The sequence below is a fragment of the Oncorhynchus tshawytscha genome, linkage group LG10 (assembly GCF_018296145.1).
Source record: "Oncorhynchus tshawytscha isolate Ot180627B linkage group LG10, Otsh_v2.0, whole genome shotgun sequence".
Lineage (NCBI taxonomy): Eukaryota > Metazoa > Chordata > Actinopteri > Salmoniformes > Salmonidae > Oncorhynchus > Oncorhynchus tshawytscha.
This window is the reverse complement of record NC_056438.1, coordinates 31534522-31548919: the sequence shown is the minus strand read 5'-3', so window position 1 is coordinate 31548919 and position 14398 is coordinate 31534522.

Sequence of the window (14398 nt, the reverse complement as noted above, 5' to 3'; positions counted from 1 at the left end):
ATCAGCTCTCATTCGGCCCCCCTTCATAGTAGATGCCTGAAACAACATTCTAAAGATGGTTGACATCTAGTGGAAGCCTTAGGAAGTGCAAAATTACCTATATCCCACTGTGTATTCGATAGGGGCTGAGTTCAAATACTACAAACCTCATATTTCCCACTTCCTGTTTGGATTTCTTCTCAGGTTTTTGCCTGCCAAATGAGTTCTGTTATACTCACAGACATCATTCAAACAGTTTTAAACTTCAGAGTGTTTTCTATCCAATACTAATAATAATATGCATATATTAGCATCTGGGATTGAGTAGGAGGCAGTTTACTCTGGGCACGCTATTCATCCAAAAGTGAAAATGCTGCCCCCTATGCCAAGGAAGATACCGAGGTGAGAATCAGCTTATACTTGATATTGGAACAATATAAAACAACAACTATTACCCTATAGAGGATCTTGGTATGAACGAGATCTTCCATTAAAATCCCCTCTTGGCATTGCAATCAAAGTCAAATGAAATGTTATTGGTCGCATACACATATTTAGCAGATGTAATTGCAGGTGTAGCGAAATGTAATTCAAACTTCATGTGGAGAAGCATTATCACTGTTAATTAATAACATGTTCCTTTTTTAAATGGACACAAAGAGAACCAGACACAGGCCAGGTATAGACTGTTCCCTTCTCTCTCTCTTTCTCTGTCACCCTTTCTTTCCTCCATTTTCTCTATGACTTTTCTGGATCCTGTGGCTTTTTGTCTTGGGGCATCGTTTTTACATTCAAAACTCTTCCAGGAAGATCTTAAGAAAGGGGTTTCCTAGCAACAAGGAGCCCGATGAACAGCCGGAGGAGTGGAGAGAGTGCAAGAGAAGAAGGAAGCCCAAAGCGAAGGGAGGAAACCTACACAAAAACAGCAGGAATATTCCACACCTGAATCTATAGGGACGCAGTGAGACAGTGAGTTATAAGGTTGCAACCTGTTCTTTTCTAGCAAACAGTCTCCACTGTATTGGCTGAATGTTGTGATACTGAACATACTCGAAAATGAGGCTGTCGTATCAATGTTAAATCAAAAAAGCCATCTAATTAATGTCTATGTGCCAGTAGGTAATTGATTTGAATATGGCTATTGATTATGTTACAGCTAATAAATGTTTAATATGAAATAATTCAGTTGGAAAAAACAGCTCAATAGAAGTTATGTACATAACTGTCATTGTTTTGGCAATCAAACGAATGGGTCATAATCACTCACCAGAGAATATTATGTTCTAGGCCTATTTATTGTGCTCACCTTGTTACTGCCCTCACAAAGGTCAATGGCAAACAAGATTTCTATAAAAACAACCTGACTGTCACGCCCTGCCCATAGAGAGGCTTTTATTCTCTATTTTGGTTAGGCCAGGGTGTGACTAGGGTGGGCAGTCTAATTTCTTAATTTCTATGTTTTCTATTTCTATGTGTTTGGCCGAGTGTGGTTCTCAATCAGAGGCAGCTGTCTATTGTTGTCTCTGATTGAGAATCATACTTAGGTAGCCTTTTCCCCACCTGGGTTTGTGGGTAGCTATTTTCACCAGACAGAACTGGTTTGTTTTTTTCCACTTTGTTTCAGTGTTCAGTTTGAATAAATAATAATAAACACGTACCACGCTTTGGTCCTCTCCTTCAGACGAGCGTTACACTGACAAGACATTTAGCTGTGAGCTTCTCCCTCTCACACAGAGGAATTTGTATCTCCACTCGATATGCCCTTCTCTTCCCCTGTCTTTGTACACTTGGGCATGCTGTCCCTAATTAAGTCAGAATTAGCACAGGTAAACTTGATAAGCGCAAAGTTGCAGGCATATCAAGGCATATCATCAGAGCTCTGGTTACAAATTGAGGACCATGGCTGGGATAGTGATGGATCTGTGTGTGTATCCACATTGTATATAGCACAAATGTGTAGTAGTGGTAGTCTCCAACCCCATCTCCTGGAAATGAAGATACAAAACCTACAAGAGAGTGGTTCGCTGGTGCCGCACCAAATATTTAATCATAATTACCCAAACAATTACTGCCTAATTGTTATTGGTGAGATAGGAAACGTGTAGAGAGAAATGTCAGTTTTTTTGCCAGAAGACCTCTCTATCACCTGTTCTCTTCGTCTCTGCAGTGTTTTTATCCCCCCATCTTTAACCCTGGGCCCTTTGTGAAGTTTCCTGTTGCACAATGACTGGACGAGTGTCCTCAAACTCCCCCCTCCCCCTTTTCTACCTTCCCTCCCTCTCACCTCACCCCCTTTCCTTGGTTACTGTTGCAACCTCGGTCAACATTTTGCCAGGAAGCTCATTTCCCCATACAAACCACTGATGAAATGACCCCACAATGATCTCAAACTGTGTTTTTAATAAACAACGGCATTAAACAAACTACTTCATGCTAATCAGCAGACTCTCAGGTATGTTGTGGTGGACTGTCATTGAAGGTTATATTGTGGCTAGCCACTGCTGGAGGGCTCGGAATAAATATACCTTCACCGTCAGCATGTAGCCAAAGTTTCTATCCACTTTTGGATCTAACTAGTGCTCTCAAATCGTATCCTGATGTTGACAGCAGATGAGAGTTCTACTTATAACATGGCTAACTTAGCTAGCTAACATATATTAGAAAATACAAGTTATATTAAAAGGCTGCTTAGCTTGCATTAGCAATATTGGGTGGTTGACACTGACTGGGAGCTATATATCCAGCTGAGATGGCAAACAATGTAACAAAAGTATAATTTTAGATTCAAAAAACACTCCAACATGCTTTGCAGTTCAGTAATCACAGTAACAAGTACCCCTGGTGCACTGTTAAATTATTTAGCCATTTAAACTATTTGTTTTGGGATGAAAAACCTCAGTTTTTGCAATACCCTCAATGGCTTCCATACATTTAAAACGTGAGCTTGTCCAAGGTGTTGGACTGAACAATAGTTGCTATCTATTGGAACCCTGCGATTTGTTTCTCCAAACTCTGGGTGGGGCTTAGCTAAGGGTCAATTAGGCCCAATGCAGCCACTCCACACTGCATCCTTTCTCTCCACACTGCAGCCTTTCTACGCTGCAGCATCTACACACTGCAGTCTCTCCCCACTGCACCTTCTACGCTGCAGCCTCTACACATTGCAGCCTCTCCATACTGCAGTCTCTCCACGCTGGAGCCTCTAAATACTGTGGCTTCTCAGCCAAATATACACACAATTTCAGATTGAAGCTGAGCAGAGAGAGGCATCCGATCTGAGGGGAAAACCACATGATGACCTGGCAGAGAGAGTGGGGAGAAGGGGGTGAGAGGGTGAGTGAGGGAGTGGAGAGACAAGTGAAAGTAATGCATCGGATGATCAAAAGAGAGCGATGGAGAGGGAGTCAGAAATACAGTATATATAGTCAGGTTCAAAATTGTCACTTGATAAATATGAGCAAAAACGACTGTAATAAAATAACTAATACTGAGCTATGTTACAGTTGAAGTCGGATGATTACATACATTTATTTTGGAGTCATGAAAACTACTTTTTTAACCACTCCACCCATTTCTTGTTAACAAACTATAATTTTGGCAAGTCGGTTAGGGCATCTTCTAATTGTTCCAACAATTGTTTACAGACAGATTATTTCACCTATAATTCACTGTATCACAATTCCAGTGGGTCAGAAGATACATACACTAAGTTAACTGTGCCTTTAAACAGCTTGGAAAAATCCAGAAAATTATGTCATGGCTTTAGAAGCTTCTGACAGGCTAATTGACATTGTTTGAGTCAATTGGAGGTGTACCTGTGCATGTATTTCAAGGCCTACCTTAAAACTCAGTGCCTATTTTCTTGACATCATGGAAAAATCAAAAGAAATCAGTCAAGACCTCAGAAAAAAAATTGTAGACCTCCACAAGTCTGGTTCATCCTTGGGAGCAATTTCCAAACGCCTAAAGGTACCACGTTCATCTGTACAAACAATAGTACGCAAGTATAAACACCATGGGACCACGCAGCTGTCATACCGCTCAGGAAAGAGACGTGTTCTGTCTCCTAGACTTGAACGTACTTTGGTGCGAAAAGTGCAAATCAATCCCAGAACAACAGCAAAGGACCCTGTGAAGATGCTGGAGGAAACAGGTACAAAAGTATCTATATCCACAGTAAAATTAGTCCTATATTGACATAACCTGAAAGGCCGCTCAGCTAGGAAGAAACCACTGCTCCAAAACCGCCATAAAAAATCCCGACTATGGTTTGCAACTGCACATGGGGACAAAGATCATACTTTTTGGAGATATTTCCTCTGGTCTGATGAAACAAAAATAGAACTGTTTGGCCATAATGACCATCGTTATATTTGAAGGAAAAAGGGGGAAGCTTGCAAGCTGAAGAACACCATCACAACCGTGAAGCACGTGGGTGGCAGCATCATGTTTTGGGGGTGCTTTGCTGCAGGAGGACTGGTGCACTTCACACAATAAATGGCATCGGGAGGGAAGAAAATTATGTGTACATTTTGAAACAAAATCTCAAGATATCAGTGAACTTAAAGCTTGGTTCGCAAATGGGTCTTCCAAATGGACAATGTACCCAAGCATACTTCCAAAGTTGTGGCAAAATGGCCTAATGACAACAATGTCAAGGTATTGGAGTGGCCATCACAAAGCCCTGACTTCAATCACATATACATTTTCTATGCAGAACTGAAAAAGCGTGTGCGAGCAAGGCATCCTACAAACCTGACTCAGTTACACCAGTCCTGTCAGGAGGAATGGGCCACAATTCACCCAACTTTTTGTGGAAAGCTTGTGGAAGCCTACCTGAAACTTTTGACCCAAGTTAAACAATTTAAAGGCAATGCTACCAAATACTAATTGAGTGTATGTGAATGTGATGAAAGAAAGCTGAAATAAATCATTCTCTCTGCTATTTTTCTGACATTTCACATTCTTAAAATAAAAAGGTGATCCTAACTGACCAAAAATAGGGCATTTTTACTAGGATTAAATGTCAGCAACTGTGAAAAACTGAATTGAAATGTATTTGGCTAAGGTGTATGTAAACTTCCATCTTCAATTATATATGCAAAACGTTTTTTTTATGATATTGTTTTATACTAATATAATTACTTTTTTGGTCATGACTCTCTCTCCTTGGTGAGGATCACAGGACAACAGATAGCGAAAAACCCAGAGGACAGGGGAAGTTAGGCCGGTTTTATGACTTAACTACGGGGTCATAAATGTTCTCTCTCTGGCCCCTGCAGTATGGAGAAGTTATAAATCCCTTTGTTACAACAGAGAGACAAAGCCAAAACGTCAAACATCAAACAATGAACATTGGGACAATATATTTCAATATCCAAATGTTGGGAATTATGACAGAATGAATACAGAAAGTGTATGTATATATTGTGATGTCAATAAACGGAAACATTGTAACTTTAAGAGCTTTCACACTGTATATGTCAGATTTACATGTACATGTTGTAAAACTTATATGATTAAATATGAAACTATTTTTGAAAATATGTAAATGTGATTTTATTCTTCTAAATGAGAAATTGCATTTCATGCAAACTTGTGCCAGTGACTAAGCCACACCCCTAATAAGGTCAGTAGAGTGGTGTCAGTGTGATGGAACCGCCTTTCCAACCAGAGTGCTTAAAAGGACTCGATGAATAAGTAACATACAGACCAGACAGCGTGGAGAGGTGCTTACACAGCTGGAAATGGTTAAAACTACAAGACCAGAAAATGGACCCTTTGAAACTCTTGACGAGTAAAAAAGGTGAATATTAGACCAAACTATCTCAGTCTGCAGCTGGGTATTGGGAAGTAGTCTAGGACAATTGACCAAGACGAAAGGGAAGAACATTTCCCTCTCACCACCGTGTGGTACACCTCTGATGTATCCATTCTAACGATGTGTCCATTCTTTCTATTCTAACTGTGCACATTGATGCCGAAGCGTTGGTTAATACCCATTAAATTGCTGAGAGTTTATACATGGACAGTGCAACTTTTTTTATTTTGATAGTTTATTCACCATTAGTCAGCAGCTCCACACAAACTATTTTTTCTGGGTGTGCCAGCCCATGTTTTTTAAGGTATCTGTGACAATTCTCCATAAGAATGTGGTTATGGACTGCCCTCTTCAATTCAAATTACAAGTTTTCAATTGGGTTATTTAGACTGATTTCCTTATATGAACTGTAACTCAGTAAAATTGTTGCATGTTGCGTTCATATTTTTGTCCGGTGTAAAAGTCAACCACCCACACCAATAACTTCACACACACACACACATAAATATGAGTTGTTTCAAATGCTGCCTGCTTGCCTACATTATGTCTTTATTCCAGCCTCTGAAGGATTTGTCCAAACATAGCTAAAGGAGATAACAAACGATGGCTGTTGGACCGAATGTGTCTTTGCCCTAGAGTTGGGCACAATCATACAACACTTTGCCCTTGCTTCTCTCTGCCCCGGATGTGTGCCCTGCAGCTTGAAACACCATTACGATGAAAAGGAGAAAGAGGGGAAGGACAGAATAAAAGAAGGTTGTGTACAGTCATGATGATTGCTATACAGAGAAGTGGAGGCTCCTCAGAGGAGGAAGGGGAGGACCATAGTGTTTCACAAATAGTTTTTCGAGAAAGCTATGATAACTATAATCACCTCACCAAATAATTGATTAAAACACACGGTTTTTAAATTAAGGTCTACAGTAGCCTCAACAGCACTCTGTAGGGTAGAAGCTAGTTTCCATCTTCCTCTGTGTATATTGACTTCAATACAAAACCTAGGAGGCTCATCGTTCTCACCCCCTGCCATAAACTTACACAGTAAATACTCCAACCTATCAGAGCATGAACTGGCATGTTGTCCACCCAATCAAGGGATCAGATAATTAATCTAGTACTAAAAGCATAACTCTTTTCTTCACTTTTACTTACTTAGCTAGTGAATGTAGCTAGCTAGTTTAGCTTATAAAAAACACCTGACTCAAACAGAGAGCGATGCTGTGTTAGTTAGCTGGCTATGGCTATCCAACACCTGAACTCTTCCAAGTCACCTGGGCACGCCGGTGCAACTGCTTGCTGACTGTACACTGTACTTAAAGGTCTCAACCTTTAAGTCTTTACTGAAGACTTATCTCTTCAGTGGGTCATATGATTGAGTGTAGTCTGGCCCAGGAGTGGGAAGGTGAACGGAAAGGCTCTGGAGCAGCGAACCGCCCTTGCTGTCTCTGCCTGGCCGGTTCCCCTCTTTCCACTGGGATTCTCTGCCTCTAACCCTATTACAGGGGCTGAGTCACTGGCTTACTGGGGCCCTCTCATGCCGTCCCTGGAAAGGGTGCGTCACCTGAGTGGGTTGATTCACTGATGTGGTCATCCTGTCTGGGTTGGCGCCCCCCCTTGGGTTGTGCCATGGCGGAGATCTTTGTGGGCTATACTCAGCCTTGTCTCAGGATGTTAAGTTGGTGGTTGATGATATCCCTCTAGTGGTGTGGGGGCTGTGCTTTGGCAAAGTGGGTGGGGTTATATCCTTCCTGTTTGGCCCTGTCCGGGGGTGTCCTCGGATGGGGCCACAGTGTCTCCTGACCCCTCCTGTCTCAGCCTCCAGTATTTATGCTGCAGTAGTTTATGTGTCGGGGGGCTTGGGTCAGTTTGTTATATCTGGAGTACTTCTCCTGTCCTATTCGGTGTCCTGTGTGAATCTAAGTGTGCGTTCTCTAATTCTCTCCTTCTCTCTTTCTTTCTCTCTCTCGGAGGACCTGAGCCCTAGGACCATGCCCCAGGACTACCTGACATGATGACTCCTTGCTGTCCCCAGTCCACCTGACCGTGCTGCTGCTCCAGTTTCAACTGTTCTGCCTTATTATTATTCGACCATGCTGGTCATTTATGAACATTTGAACATCTTGGCCATGTTCTGTTATAATCTCCACCCGGCACAGCCAGAAGAGGACTGGCCACCCCACATAGCCTGGTTCCTCTCTAGGTTTCTTCCTAGGTTTTGGCCTTTCTAGGGAGTTTTTCCTAGCCACTGTGCTTCTACACCTGCATTGCTTGCTGTTTGGGGTTTTAGGCTGGGTTTCTGTACAGCACTTTGAGATATCAGCTGATGTACGAAGGGCTATATAAATACATTTGATTTGATTTACTGCAGGATTGTAGCGGGGTTAATTATGTGTTAGTTCTAGTAGCTATGTTGACTATGACGTTAGCAAATATGATGACAATGATGTAGGCTGTGTGTAGTGGTTAGCTGGAAAGGTTTTTTCGGCTAGTCACAGACAGCTAATGTGTTGTGCACTGAACTCCACAAGCGAGAGGAGGTGAGAGTGTAGTTGCAAGAAGGAATTATACAACGAAAAAAGTGATCATGCTTTGTATGTGGCTGCTATGAAAGTGAATTGTTTTCGTGTGTGACCAGGGGTGTATTAATTCTGCTGACTGTTAAAAAAATATATAAAAAGGAAACGTAAAAACAAATGAAACAGGGATAAACATACCTGCATCTGTCCAATAGAAACTCTTGTTTGCAACTTTTGGACGAATGAGTACACTCTAGATTAGCTATATGCAGGCAAGAGGGTAAAATAAAAATATTGCCTCCCTTATCTTAAACACGACCGACTGCCAATGATATAGAGAGATTATTTTAAGATTTAAAAAATGAAAAAAACTTTCGCAGAAGCCTAAATTATCTCTCCCAACATCGTTCATAGTCTCTTTCCTGCCTCTTTCCTCTTTTCTGGGTATATGATTCTACTATAAAGGTGGGGCTCATAATAGCTCTTTGAGTGGGTGGTCTGGCAGAAAGCCTCGGTCTCATTGCGCCCGGTCACGAGAGAGTGTTCTTGCGTTCCAATGCGTTTCTTCAGGCAATGAAATTCTCCGGTTGGAACCTTATTGCTGATTTAATGTTCAAAACATCCTAACTATAGATTGCATACATCATTTGACTTGTTTCTATGACCTGTAACAGAACTTTTTGAGTTTTTGTCTGGAGGAATTGATCGTGCTTTTTGAGGGTTGAATGCTGGGCTGAACAAGCTAACAACAAGTGGCTAAATTATGGGCTTTTTGGAACTTTATGGAACAAATCAGTCATTTTATTGTCAAACTGGGATTCCTGGAACTGCCTTCTGATGAAGATATTCAAAGGTAATTGAATATTTATAGTGTTTTTTGTAGCTTCTGTTGACGCCAAAATGGCGGCTATTTCATTGGGATCTGAGCGCCGTTCTCAGATGATTATTTTTCCGTAAAGTTTTTTGGGAAATCTGACACAGCGGTTGCATAGAGGATACGTTTATCTTTAATTCTGTGAATAACACTTGCATCTTTTAACAATGTTTATTGTGAGTATTTCTGCAAAATCACTGGATGTTTTGGAATCAAAACATTACTGCAAGTAACGCGCCAATGTAAACTGAGATTTTTTTTAATGCACATTATCGAACAAAACACACAATACATGTATAACATGATGTCCTATGAGTGTCATCTGATGGAGATAATCAGAGGTTAGTGATTCATTTTATCTATATTTATGCTTTTGTGACTGTGAAAAATTGCTGTGTGTTTTTGAATTTGGTGGTCATCTAACATAAATATATGTTGTGTTTTTGCTGTAAAACATTCTAAAAATCGGTGAAATATATTGTGAAATATATTGGAACACAGCTTAGCCTTTTGTTAATCACCCTGTCATCTCAGATTTTCAAAATATGCTTTACAGCCAAAGCTAGACAAGCATTTGTGTAAGTTTATCGATAGCCTAGCATAGCATTATGCCTTGCTAGCAGCAGGCAACCTTGTCATGAAAATCAGAAAAGCAATCAAATGAAATCGTTTACCTTTGATGAACTCCGGATGTTTTCACTCACGAGACTCCCAGGTAGATCGCCAAAGTTCATTTTTTTCCAAAAATATTATTTTTGTAGGCGAAATAACTCCGTTTGTTCTTCACTTTTGGCTGAGAAATCGACCGGAAATTGCGGTCACGACAATGCCGAAAAACATTCCAAATTAGCTCCATAATATCGACAGAAACATGGCAAACGTTGTTTAGAATCAATCCTCAAGGTGTTTTTCAAATATCTATTCGATAATATATCCACCGGGACAATTGGTTTCTCAGTAGAAGCGATTGGAATAATGGCTACCTCTGTACTTTACGCAAGATTTTCTCCGGGAGCATCATGTGACCACTTGTGCAATGTAGCCCCCTACTGGTATTCTTCAACATAAATGCGTAAAACTACGTCACAATGCTGTAGACACCTTGGGGAATACGTAGAAAGCGTAAGCTGGTTCATAGCACATTCACAGCTCAATGGGGACTCATTGGCATGCAGCGCTTTCAAAATATGGGGGACTTCCGGATTGGATTTTTCTCAGGCACTCACCTGCAACATTAGTTCTGTTATACTCACAGACACAATATCTTTACAGTTTTGGAAACGTTAGAGTGTTTTCTATCCAAAGCTGTCAATTATATGCATATTCTAGCATCTTGTCCTGACAAAATATCCCGTTTAAAACGGGAACGTTTTTTTTCCAAAAATGAAAATACTGCCCCTAGAGTCGCAACAGGTTAAAATTGCTGTACACCAGCGGAACACGTCCAACTTTAATGAGCTGGAGCAGTTTTGCCTTGAAGAACGGGCAAAATCCCAGTGGCTAGATGTGCCAACCTTATAGAGATATCCCAAGAGACTTGCAGCTATAATTGCTGCAAAAGGTGGCTCTACAACATATTGACTTTGTGGTTGTGAATAGTTATGCACGCTCAAGTTCAGTTTTTTTGTCTTATTGCTTGTTTGTTTCACAATAAAAAATATTTTGCATATTCAAAGTGGTAGGCATGTTGTGTAAATCAAATTATACAAACCCCCCAAAAATCTATTTTATTTCCAGGTTGTAACCATCCAGGTTGCAGACCATACTGTCCAGCTCACTCATTATCTCGTTTAGATTTTTTTTTAAAGTTCACGGTTCAAATGGCTCTCCTGTGGAAGTAGTGACTCGCGACATTCGTCTTGTTTCCAGAAACAAGTCATAACTGTCTTGAGTCAATAAGTATGATACCCCTCTGTCATTGCAAGCCTAACTAAATTCAGGAGTTAAAACTAGCTTTAACAACCTACATAATACGTTTCATGGACCACAAATTCAACCACAAAGAACAGGGAGGTTTCCCAATGCCTTGCAAAGATGGGCACTAATATGTAGATGGGTAAAAAAGCAGACATTGAATATCCCATGACGTTATTAATTACACTTTGGATGGTGTATCAATACACCCAGTCATTACGAAGATACAGGCATCCTTCTTAACTCAGTTGCCACAGACGAAGGAAACCACTCAGGGATTTCACCATGAGGCCAATGGTGACTTTAAAACCGTTAAAGAGTTTAATGGCTGTGAAAGAAGATAACTGAGGATGGATCAACAACATTGTAGTTTTCCACATTACTAACCTAATTGACAGAGTGAAAAGAAGGAAGTCTGTACAGAATAAAAATATTCTAAAACATGCGTCCTGATTGCAACAAGGCACTAACGTAAAACTGCAATAAATGTGGCATAGGAATGAACTTTTTTGTCCTGAATACAAATTGTTATGTTTGGGGCCAATCCAATACAACACATTACTGAGTACCCCTCTCCATATTTTCAAGAATAGTGGTGGCTGCATCATCTATTGGTGTGCTTGTAATCGTTAAGGACTGTGGAGTTTCAGGATAAAAAAAGAAACGGCATGGAGCGAAGCACATGTATAATCCTAGAAGAAAACCTGGTTCAGTCTGCTTTCCACCAGACACTGGGAGATGAGTTCACCTTTCACCAGGACAATAACCGAAAACACAAATCTACATCTACACTGGAGTTGCTTACCAAGAAGACAGTGAATGTTCCAGAGTGTCTGAATTAGTCTGAGTCAAGTCAAGACCGTCAAGTATCAAGTCAAATCTCAAGTCCTAAACTTTGAGTTTCGAGCCCTAAACAAGTAATAATGTGCTCTTCCCCAAATGTAATACCATTTCATATTTTTAACAAGAGTAATAGTTAGAATATTACATTTTTACAAATCAGCTTTTAAAAATATCTATTTATTTATTACTTTCCAAATAAACGTTATATTTCCTTGGAAATACATGGGTAGCCATGAAAAAGACCCCCCCCCCCCAATAGTGATCGACTATAGAGGATCTCTATGGGGCACAATCGGGCGATGTAGGCTTGTACACAATCGCCCGACCTTACACACACACTTTCTGTGTGGTTACAGTAGGCTAATGTATGTCAATGGGTTTAGGAACAGCAGTAACATCAGGCAGGATTTAGGCTACCAACTGCCTAGCCAGTTGTAGCTCAATCTTGGGTGCAATGATCACGTTCCCACACTGACTGACTGTGTGGAGGCTCATTGATTTAACGTTACATTAGCCTACATGCTACAATAGTAAAGTAATAAATTATATAGCTGTCGGCTATATTAGCCACAACTTACCCTTCTTTGTACAGCTTCAAATGTCAAGAAAATTTGGAAATTGTTGCCCATCCATCTGTAATTTTCTTCCTGCATGTTTTGCAAGTTGCAATCCATTTTTTGTTCATACAGCGTTGTCTTTATATACGGAAATAATACTTTTGTGTATCATCTTTCCAAGGGCTCCATCTGAATTCACTCACCTACATTCCTCTGCACTGCCACGCATAACTTTTTATCAGCTGGCACAATTTGATTGGCTGCTGTCCGATTCAAACTGTAATCCGTTAAATGAAGAGTTGATGTGCTGCACACTTTTTTTAATAGCTTAATTTTTCATATTTGGGCTTGTGTAGGGTATCAAGTCAGGTTGAGTCAAAAGGCTCATGTCCAAGTCAAGTCATGAGATATTGGTGTTCAAGTCAAAGTCTTCATATTTGTGACTCGAGTCTGACTCGAGTCCAAGTCATGTGACTTGAGTTCACACCTCTGGGAAGTAGTATTCTGGATGAAGTCTACGTCTTGGGTGAATCTTTGTTGATCACAATGTAAAACACCATAAGTATGAAGAAGTTATCCAAATAATCTAACATATGAATCTACTAATCTGAGGAGAGTGAAACCTAACAGCCCTGCTTTACATTATATCATGCATTGACCTCTGAGGGTTCAAAGTACAGTTGACCGTTCTTTTCACTTTCTGTCCTACTGCCATTTGACCATTATCTGCATTAACATTCCCCAGTCCTTCAGCTGCCTTTTTAAAGGCAAATAAGACAATTATAAATTGTATTTGACTGGATTAATGGAGAACTCATTATCTCCAGCATCAATTAAATTTATTTTCTTATCCTCAAGTCAGCCTTGTCCAACTGAATGGTTTGTCTGTTCTTTCTTCCTTTCAGACTTGAAAATGTCTCTCTAGTGCTCTTTTTCAACATCCATTTTCTGAAGCCCATGTCCGTGGCCACTTCTTAGACAACCTTCAATTATACTGTAAAGCCAGACTTTGATCATAAAGAGAAAGTAGCACTAAACTGAAATTTGAGTTACATCTAAAAGTATTCTTCATTTAGCTATCTGTACGTTAATGGTTGGGATCTACAACCTGTTCTCTCACATTCACTTCTACTGAACACAACCCAGGATGTGCTAAGAAATACGAAGGAAAAGGAGCGTAACCAAAACCTTGGATATGAACAGGTTGTGATGAACAGTGTGGTGGCGGGCATCTCCTCTCCCTCCACTGAGCTTGTCGAGGTGTGGGTCATTAGTTTGTGAAACATATGCCGTTCAACAAGGTCTGTTACCCAATTAAAAGATTGAACTACTCGTCTGTAGCCAAGCATGGAGAACCCGCAAAACATAAGCAACCATACAGTACAGAATACTTTGTCTTATACAGTGCCTTCAGAAAGTATTCAGAACCCTTGACTTTGTCCACATTTTGTTATGTTACAGCCTTTTTTCCCTCATCAATCTACACACAATACACCACAATGACTAAGCAAAAACAGGTTTGTAGACATTTATGCGAAACATTTTTTAAATAAAAAACATCACATTTACGTACGTTTTATAATTTTTTTAAACCTTTATTTAACCAGGAAGGCGAGTTGAGAACAAGTTCTCATTTACAACTGCGACCTGGCCAAGATAAAGCAAAGCAGTGTGACAAAAACAACAACACAGAGTTACACATGTGATAAACAAACCTACAGTCAATAACACAATAGAAAAATCTGCAAATGTAATGTGCAAATGTAGTAAGATTAGGGAGGTAAGGTAATAAATAGACCATAGTGGTTAAATAATTACAATTTAGTATTAACTCTGGAGTGATAGATGTGCAGATGATACTGGGGTGCAAAAGAGCAAAACAACAACAGTGTGG